Genomic DNA, 10641 nt, shown 5'->3' with positions numbered 1-10641 from the left:
GGTGGTGTATGCAATTATTAAAATTTGCTAGACAAAGAACAAAGCAAATCTAAAACTATAATTTTATGTAAACCAATTTTTTTTTTCAGTACAAACCCATTAATGTACACGGGTATCCCATAAGCTAAGGACCTAACAAATTTAGCAGATAATAGTTGCTAGTACAATATCTAATCATACCCAGAGCTCATATACATGAAAATGTTTAAAATGGGCAATCTGTACGCAGTAAAAACCATGGATATCAAATGATACTAAGGATACTATAAAAAGAAGACAGAGACAGAAATTGATTGTTGAAAGCTTTTGAGGCAGTGATGAAAATTACAGGGTAGAGCATGCTAAGTTTTCCAGTATTGACAGCGAGGTCAAAAGAAAAGCAAGGAATGACTGGAGAGAATATTTAGACAGTAAAGCAGATGAGGCTGACAAAGCTATGAATTCAGGAAATGGCTATGATGTAAGAATTGCTCGTAGAATTATTGACATCTCGACTGGGAAAAAAAAAGAAGCATACACCCATCAAAAAGAGAGATGGCTGTTATAGCAACAGAAGATGAAGAAAGACAACGTTGAATGGAACACTTTAGTGAGGTGATGAATAGGAGATATGAAAGGAATGGTTTGATTGATATACCTGAAGCTGATGAAGACCTTGATGTGCCCATGAATGAATTCAATGTGTTTGAAGTCGAATCTATCCTCAAAAAACTAAAGAGATTTAGTAAAAGAAAAAGTTGCACTGACCAAAATTTCATTTTGAGCCATGTTGTAGAGCAATGCGTGGAATATAGAAATCACCTTTTGATGGTATTTGAGGACTATGAAAAAGCCTCTGATAGTGTACACTGGTCAATTTTGTGGAGAGTTCTGCGTTATTATGGAATTCCTCTTAAATATGTAAATTTGATTAAGTCTGTTTATGAGCATAGCAAGTAAAAAGTTAATGTTAATGGATTCTTATCAAATGAATTTCCAGTGAAAGCGGAGAACTCCAAGGGAATATGTTGTCACCTATGTTGTTTATCCTCCTCATGGAATTTGTAATGCATAGAACGGTCGGAGATGTTGGAAAAGGATTGGATTCGATTGGTGATAGGAATTTAGCAGACCTAGAGTATGCTGATGATGCTGTCCTTGTTAGCAGAACACCACAGGATTTGCAATGCTTGCTTACCAGAATGTATGAAATTTAACACGAAGTTGGGCTGAAGATAAATACAGTAATACCTTAAGTTACAAATTTAATTCGTTCCATGACAGCCGACGTATCTCAAAATAATCGCATCTCAAGATAATTATTCCCATTTGAATTAAAAGAAACAATAAATCCGCTCCCAGGGTAAGAAATTTACCCAAAACAAGCTCAAATTACACTCAACAATCACTAAAGAAAGATAATACAACAGTAATGACCAGGAAATTGTTATACAATAATAAATGTTAATAAAAACAATAGAAAAAATAGAGTTGTACTCACCGCCTAGGCAAGTGATAGCGTACAGTATGCATGCAAGGAGGCGGAAGGGAGAGAAGCAAGGCTACCACGCACACACACATATACAATGTGGTAGCTGTAGAAAGCGGCAAGATAAACACAATTAAAACATTGTATGAGCATACTGAATGCTTAATATTTAAGGCTTTCATTTTTTAAGAATGAGTAAAAAACAAAAAAAATAACCTGCACTCACCGCCTAGGCGAACACTAGCAGCGTATGGGATGCATGCCAGGAGGGAGGGAGGGTGATAAGCAAGGCTACCAGAGCACACAAACACAATATGATAGCTGTAGAGAGCGGCAAGATTATACACAACTGAAAAGGTTGAATAATCCATCTCATTATGCAAATCAGAACACAAATTTGACATAATAGTTAGGCCTTTAGAAAGCTGCACCTTCTTTATTGCGTCCTTTTGTTTGAGAATGGGGGATATGGAAGATGCATTTCGGCCATATTCAGTGGCCAAATCACAGATTTTCACACCTCGTTAATGCTTTCCTATTATCTCATGCTTTATTTCTATCGAGATCATTTTCTTGATTTTTTCTTATCCCCATCCTTATCCTTAGACTTAGGATGCATGGTTCACGCAATAAATGTTAACAAATGTTAATAAAATAGATGAAAACAAACGAGAATCGTAAACACACAACAACACAATGTTTTCTATACGACGACAACATACACACTAGGAGAGAGAAGTTCGGGTAACCTCGGGTGCAGAGTGAACATTCGGATCGACTCGGGTAGCCGATTATTATCATCATTAATATCTAACCTACAACCCTAGTTGGAAAAGTACAATGCTATAAGCCCAAGGGCTCCAACAGGGAAAATAGTCAAGTAAGGAAAGGAAATAAGGAAATAAATAAACAATATAAGTAATGGAAAACTAAAAGAAAAGATTTTAAAAACATTAACAACATTAAAACAGATATTTGATATATAAAATATAAAACGACATAAGTAAGCCTATTCAACATAAAAACCTTTGCTGCGAGTTTGAACTTTTCAAGTTCAACTGACTCAACTACACGATTAGGAAGATCATTCCACAACTTGGTCACAGATGGAATTAAATTTGTAGAGTATTATGTAGCATTGAGCCTCATGATGTAGAAGACCTGGCTATTAGAATTAACTGCACACCCAATACTGTATTACAAACAGGATGGAACTGTCCGGGAAGATCTAAATGCAAAGGATGGTCAGAATTATAAAAAAATCTCATGCACCATGCATAATGAACTAATTAAACAACGGTGCAAGAGATTAATATCCGGATCATGAGTAAGAAATTTAATAGACCATAAGTTCCTGTCCCACAAATTAAGTTGAGAATCAGCAGCTGAAGACCAGACAGGAGAACAATACTCGAAACAAGGTAAAATGAAATAATTAAAACACTTCTGAATAGATTGATCACCAAAAATCTTGAAAGACTTTCTCAATAAGCCAAATTTTGTGCAATTGAAGAAGACACAGACCTAATGTGTTTCTCAATAGTAAATTTGCTGTTGAGGGTCACACCTAAAATTTTAAGTCATACAAAGTTAAAGAAACATTATCAATGCTGAGATCCAGATGTTGAGGAGCCACGGTCCTTGACCTACTTACAATCATACTTTGAGTTTTGTTAGGATTCAACTTCATGCCCCATAATTTGCACCATGCACTAAATTTAGCTAGATCTCTATTAAGGGATTAACCAACCCCAGATCTACATTCAGGAGATGGAATTGATGCAAAGAGAGTAGCATCATCTGCATATGCAACAAGCTTGTTTTCTAGACTAAAACACACGTCATGTGTATATATTATGAAACGTAATGGGCCAAAAACACTACACCAGATATCACATTCCTATACTCACTACGGTACCCATCAACAACTCTTTGCGATCTATTACTTAAAAGTTCATTAATGATGCTAAGAAACGACACACCCACTCTCAACTGTTTGAGTTTGAAAATTATACAAACTTCCTGACCACCATCAAGGGCTTTCTGTACAGCATTGGAGATTGTGAGAAGGGCATCACATGCTCCAAGCCCTTTACCAAAACCAAATTGCAAACTAGGGAACCTAGCAAACCTACTAAGACATTTTGCCAAAAGACGCTCAAAAACTTTAGATAATATGGGAATTATGAAAAGTGGGCGGTAATCAGTTGTACTTAAGCTACAGCAAACACATTTACATAGAGGAGTAACATTACCAATTCTCCAACAATTGCTAAAAGCTCCTCTTCTTGTTAACTTGCGCAAAATAACAGATAACTTTAGAGCTAAGAAATCTGCAGTCTTTATAAAAAACAAAGGAAAAATACCATTTGGGTCTACACCCCCATAAGCATAAAGGTCCATCAACAGAGTTTTAATGCACGAGATCAAAAAGCTAAACCGATGGCGTCACGCAAATTTTGGAATTGTATCTCAGAAAAATCGTTGTATCTTAGGGCATCATATAGATACAATGTATCATGGTATTTCAAAAAATCATATGTTAGTGCATTCGTATCTCAAGGTATTGCTGTAGAAGAAAGACAGAGATGATGAGAACAGAGTATACAATGGAAGATGAAATATCATTGGAAGGAGAAAGGATTAATGAGGTAAAATCATTGAATTATTTAGGAACTATGATCTCCAATACAGGGTCTTTAGAATTAGAGTTTAGTGAAAGATTGAAAAAAGCAAATCAGGCAATAGCTACATTGAGTAAAATTAGGAAATAAAATATTCTGAAATTACATATAAGATTATATATTGGTTTAGAGAGATCGGTGTTACTCTATGAGCATGAGTCAAGGTATGACAATGAAACAATCTCCAATAAATTTAGTAGATTCGAGGTCAAAGCCCTCAGAAGGATAGTGGGAGTTAAATGGCAGGACAGGATTAGAAATGAACATATGAGAGAGATTACTCGAGTGCCATATGTGGAAGAAATCATGATGAGGGGTAGATTGAGATGGTTACGGCATGCTCTTCGCACTTGCCACGAAGGATTAGTTCACCAAACGTTCAGCTGGGCTCCAGAAGGCACTAAAAGAGTTGGAAGACCCAGGCCTACATAGCTGAGGACTATGAAACGAGAAATAGATGATGAATGAAGAAGTATTGAATTAAAAGCTAGAGATAGTGAAGACTGGCAAAATTTAACCGAAGCCCTTTGTGTCAATAGACATAGGAGATGATGATGATGATACGGAGTAATGCATTACCAATGTTATATACATCAACCATAGAAAACCTTTAACAACAAAGTATTGTACAGTATATATATATATATATATATATATATATATATATATATATATTTATATATATATACTTATATATATGTCTATATATATACATATATATACTGTGTATATATATATATATATATATATGTATATATATATATATATATATATATATATATATATTCATATATATACATACATATATATATATATATATGTATATATAAATATATATATATACATATATGTATATATATAAATATATATATACATATATGTATATATATATATATATATATATATATATATATATATATATATATATATATATACACAGTACATATATAAATATATGTATATTATATATATTCATATATGTGCATATATATATATATATATATATATATATATATATATATAATATTACATATATGTATATATATATATATATATATATATATATATATATATATATATATATATATATATTATAAATATACATGCATATATATACATGTATATATATATATATATATATATATATATATATATATATATATATATATATATATGTATATATATGTATATATGTATATATGTATATATATATATATATATATATATATATATATATATATATATACACAGTGGAACCTGTACATACGATCTTAATTCGTATGTTGGAGCGAATATTCCCATAAGAATTCACTGTAATTCGTATAATTCGTTCTACAGCCCAAAAACCAATGATAACCCCTCAATAAATTACTACACATAATTACACATAAATATAATACAATAGCATTGTATAATAGAGATGTAAAAAATAATAATTATAAAGAAATGATAAATAAAAAAGGGGTTTTTATTGTCACTTTACCTTAGAGAAAGGCCAACGCAAGTTTAGGCTTTGCTACGTAGGAGGAGACGGACGGTCGGCGAGGAGGTAGAGATGGTGACTGTGATAACGTACCGTAACTTACTCTAACTTACACTACGTGAACTTTAACCCAACGTACCTTATTTATTCTTTTTTTATTTTTTATTTCAAAATTTTTACATTTTTTTTTTTATTATTAATTTTTCACTTTCATTCAATTCAATCTTAGTTTTCTTTGCTTCACTTTTTTTCTCTTCATCACGATCACTAGACCCCTTCGTAGATTTTTTAAAGAAACTATTGAGAGAAAGTTGCTTGGTACGGCTTTTCAGAATTTTTCTGAAATGGGTTAAGCAGACATCATCGAATTGCGAAACTACATGGCAAACCTGAAGTTTCTGTGGGTGATACTTATCAATGAAGTCAACCATGTGTTGATGATGTTCTAACATCTCTTTTATTTCAGCCGAACTTAAGATGTGGTCTACCTCCTCGATGTCCTCCGACTCACTCAACTGCACTTGGAACTCATCATTCTGCATGGCATGCAGCTCCTTGAGTTCCTGGGTGGTGAGCTCTTCATGATGCTCCTCGACGAGTTCGGTGATGTCATCTTCATCGACCTCCAGACCCATAGACTTGCCAAGGGATACAATCTCTTCTACGTCTTCCTCGACGGCAAGCACAAGTTCAGGCTCGGGGCTAAAACCTTCAAAATCTCTGGGAGAAACAGCAACAGGCCAAAGTTTCTTCCACGCAGAATTCAGTGTCTGTCGAGTTACTCCCTCCCAAGACTAATCTATGATCTTCAAGCAGTGCACAATATTGAAATGGCTCCTCCAACATTCACACAAAGTTAAGTTGGTGCTTTGCATGACATTAAAGCACTGCTTAAATAAGTGCTTGGTGTAGAGCTTCTTAAAATTAGAGATGACTTGCGGGTCCACGGACTGGAGGATAGGGGTGGTGTTCGGTGGAAGATATAGGACTCTGATGAACTTGGACTGGTCGATGATATCATCTTCGAGTCCTGGGGGGTAAGCGGGAGCCTTATCCTAGCAAAGCAAGCACTTTAAAGGCAAATTCCTCTTCTGAAGGTACTTCTTGACAGCAGGGCCGAAAACTTGGTTTACCCATTCAACAAAGAAATGCCTAGTAACCCAAGACTTTGAATTAGCATGCCAGAAAACATGCAGCATGTCCTTATTAGTCCTATTTACCTTAAATACCCTAGGGTTTTCGGAATGATAAACCAATAACGGCTTTATTTTGCAGTCCCCGCTGGCATTGGCACATAGGGCAAGAGTCAACCGATCCTTCATAGGCTTATGTCCAGGCATTTTCTTCTCTTTGGTGGTGATGTATGTTCAACTAGGCATCTTTTTCCAAAACAGACCGGTTTCATCACAATTGAAAACTTGCTGCTCTACATAGCCTTCATCCTCCACGATTTTTTCAAACTTCTTGACAAAATTGTTAGCACCCATGGTGTCCGAACTTAAAACCTCTCCGTGCCAAACAACTGAATGAATCCCAGTCCGTCTCTTAAATTTCTCGAACCAACCGGGAGAGGCCTTGAATTCCTCCGTCGTAGGATCTGTTGAACTCTCCCCCGCGTCACCCCCAGAACTTGCCACCTTCAAGTCACAATAGACAGCGCTGGCCTTCTCACAAATGATCGTTTCAGTGGTAGTATTGCCAACAATCTCTTTGTCCTTATCCATATTAACAAAAGGTTTTCCATCGCTTCCAGGGTAGGGCTGCGATGTTTTGAAATAATGATGATTGCCTTTGATGGTTTTACTGCTTTAATTGCTTCCTTCTGCTAGATGATCGTCGAGATCGTAGACATATTCAGGCCATATTGTTTAGCCAGATCACTCACACGCACACCGTGCTCAAGTTTTTCTATAATTTCTTGCTTCAATTCTAATGAAAGCATTGCCTTCTTCCTTTTCTCACCACTACTAATATCTGTACCGAAACTAAGCTTCTTAGGACCCATGATTATACGTAAAATCCAAAACGAATCGTGAGAAAAGGAAGATAATAAGCACTGTTAATAATGGACCGAACAGAGGACAACCACATGATGCGCACGAGAACAGAGAAGTAACCGACGCGACGCTCAATGGCGATCCCTCCGACGTGGTGCCATCTACCGGCATAAACTAGAAACTACAACCGACGCTTCGAGAAAATTCAACTCGTATGGAATTTTACTTCGGATGTTGGATCAATCGTATGTAAAGGCAATCGTATGTAGAGGTTCCACTTTGTATATGTATGACCCATGTTTACAGATAATGAGACGTCGGAATATGGGTTTTTTTCATTTATTTCAAACGGTTCGTTCGTAAGTACACTGTACACAACTACCCTCTCAGGTGAGGGACTTGTCAACTCGAGTGCCCAAATGCAAATGAACTCCCTTTGCTACCAAAATGCAATCTTTTACAATAACAAGCTGAGACATAGGTTTTTGTGGAATACTCATGAACATTGAGTTCATTTAGCTTGATGGACAACACACACATATATACATGAATTAGGACATTACTCTCCCCCCCCCAAGCTCCTCAGTCCAGGAGGAGGTGCGCACTCGCCCTCACTAGTCTATGATATATGGAGGTCACTCCGACCTGGAATAGGTATGGCATGTACTAAACAGAAAAGCAACAAAAAATACATGTATATAGAAATCACCAAAAAAAATAACACATCTTCCACAAAAAAAAATAAAAATTGAAATATTCCATGAAAAAATGTACACAATACAATATAAATAATTCCACTCATTTCTTCTTAAGACCTCTACAACTAAAATACAGAATACCCAAAGCAAAAAAAATCATAACATCAGTTTTACACAACCTCATCAATAACTCTCTCTGGTTGCGGCCAATACTTGCTTCTTGGGCGGGACAGGGGTAGGCATAGATATTCCTTCATCCCTCGATTTTACTTGTCCGGGTTTACGGCACAATTTCGCAACACAACTCACCACCACCGTTTCGCCATTTATTTAAATCACTAAAACACTTGCACTTGCAACTTTCAATCGGTGGCCACTAGCCGTTTTCCCGAGAAAATCATTCATCTTCCTGTCCTTCTCTTATAACATTAAGTATAAGGTATTCATATCTACACCTTCTCTAACACTGCCTATCCTCAAGGCTGAACTTTAATCCCGCAGTCACTTGCCATTTGGGAACTGCCCCAGCCCCAGCAACCAGGAATCATATAAATACATGAATAATACAGCATACGCCTGACGGATCTCACCTGACCTATTTAACCTCTGATTTTTTTTAGGTTCACTCAGCAATGTTATACGTAATGCCACACTCAGCAAAATTACCACAACATTTTATGTATACATTAAGCATCAACATAAGAACACATTGTTATCATCAAGTTTATTTAAAACACGTCAAAGGAAGAAATGAGGTAAGAAGACATTGTTATCATCAAGTTTATTCAAAACACATCAAAAGAAGAAATGAGGTCTGTTCAAACAACAACAGTAAAGGAAAACAAAATTTCTACTCATCAACTAAAGGGATGTCACGTATGCAGGGGTAAGGAGGAACACTTTTGAAAACTACCTCTTCAGGCACCACATGTATGTGTGCCTGGTGATGTTCAGACACTGCGCTATTAATAATGCTTTGTATCACAACTGTGTTAGATTTAACCATCTTTACTCGATACGAACCCAAATACGGTGGCTCTAGTTTGTGTTTCCTAGGTTGTAATAGTTTTAAATACACACGATCGCCCACAAATACTTTTACCGGTGCGGTTTTAAACCGACCATCATACTTTGAGCTGTGATTTTCATTAGCTCTTTTCAAAAACCTTTCAGTGGTGTTCATTGCTCTCCTCAATAGATTTAATAATTATACTCGGTATTGCTCAGTTGAATAATTTGGCAATTGTTGCGAATTAATGAGTACCGTATATGGTAACACAGGATCCTGTCCATACACTAAAAAGAAAGGCGTGTCCCTGAGCGAAGCATTATATGCAATGTTCAAAGCTAGCTCAGCTGTAGGAAGCATGGCGTGCCAATGAAGGGGGTCATCAGCCACTAAGTGACGTAAAATTTGCACTTCTTCCCTATTATGCGGTTCGAATAATCCATTTGCTGAAAGCCTATATGTGGTCACTGAAAAGTGTTCAATTTTCATCAAGTCCATGACCGATTTCACCACCTTATCTATAAACTCGAGACCATTATTACTTATCAAAATTTTCGGGCAACCAAACCTAGTAATGAAAGAACACAGCGCCCGGGCTAATGAATTTGCCGATTTATCTACAATTGCGTAAATATGAGTGTACCGAGTAAATGCATCCACAAATACACATATATACTTATGTTGTGTTAACCCAGTAGGAAATGGTCCTACTACATCCATATGAACTCTATAAAATTTAATAGGAATCACGGGCCACTTTCTGGCTTCCAGTACAGTGTTTTTATGTTCTTTGAAACAGTTACAAGCATGACAACCTTTTATGTAATTCTCCATAGATTTTTTCATTCCTAACCAAAAGGATTCACGTGCTCTCCTTAATGTTCTATCAATCCCTAAATGCCCTGCATACGGACTTGCATGTACAATGTGGATGGCTCGTTTAATTAAAGAGGGTGGATGAACTACCCGTGCACAAAATTCCTCTCCCCTCTTCTCGTAAGAACAATATAAGATATCTTTTTCAATAAAAAATTTCTCACGAGGCACATTCAGAAATGATGGATAACTCTCCGATTCCCCTTTAATCACTGCTCGAACTCTTTCCATCCATTCCTCTTTTTTCTGTCCCTCTCGGACTTCTTTTATGTCCCAACCTCCCAAGTCAATCAAACCTGCATCATCAGGACATTCATTTTGGACACCCCTGGTAATGTCCTCGGTCACCCACATATATTCATCTCTCTCTCTCTCTCTCTCTCTCTCTCTCTCTCTCTCTCTCTCTCTCTCTCTCTCTCTCTCTGC

The 10641-nt window shown here is 36.2% G+C and overlaps 1 protein-coding gene across 6 annotated transcripts in view; it reads right to left on the bottom strand.

The window, feature by feature from the left end:
• Positions 1–10641, bottom strand: part of Snx21 (Sorting nexin 21) — a 435957-nt gene that overhangs the window by 30733 nt on the left and 394583 nt on the right. The gene's annotated exons all lie outside the window — the stretch shown is intronic.

This window comes from Palaemon carinicauda, chromosome 5 (genome assembly GCF_036898095.1).
Source record: "Palaemon carinicauda isolate YSFRI2023 chromosome 5, ASM3689809v2, whole genome shotgun sequence".
NCBI lineage: Eukaryota > Metazoa > Arthropoda > Malacostraca > Decapoda > Palaemonidae > Palaemon > Palaemon carinicauda.
This window is presented reverse-complemented; position numbering and strand designations above follow the sequence as displayed.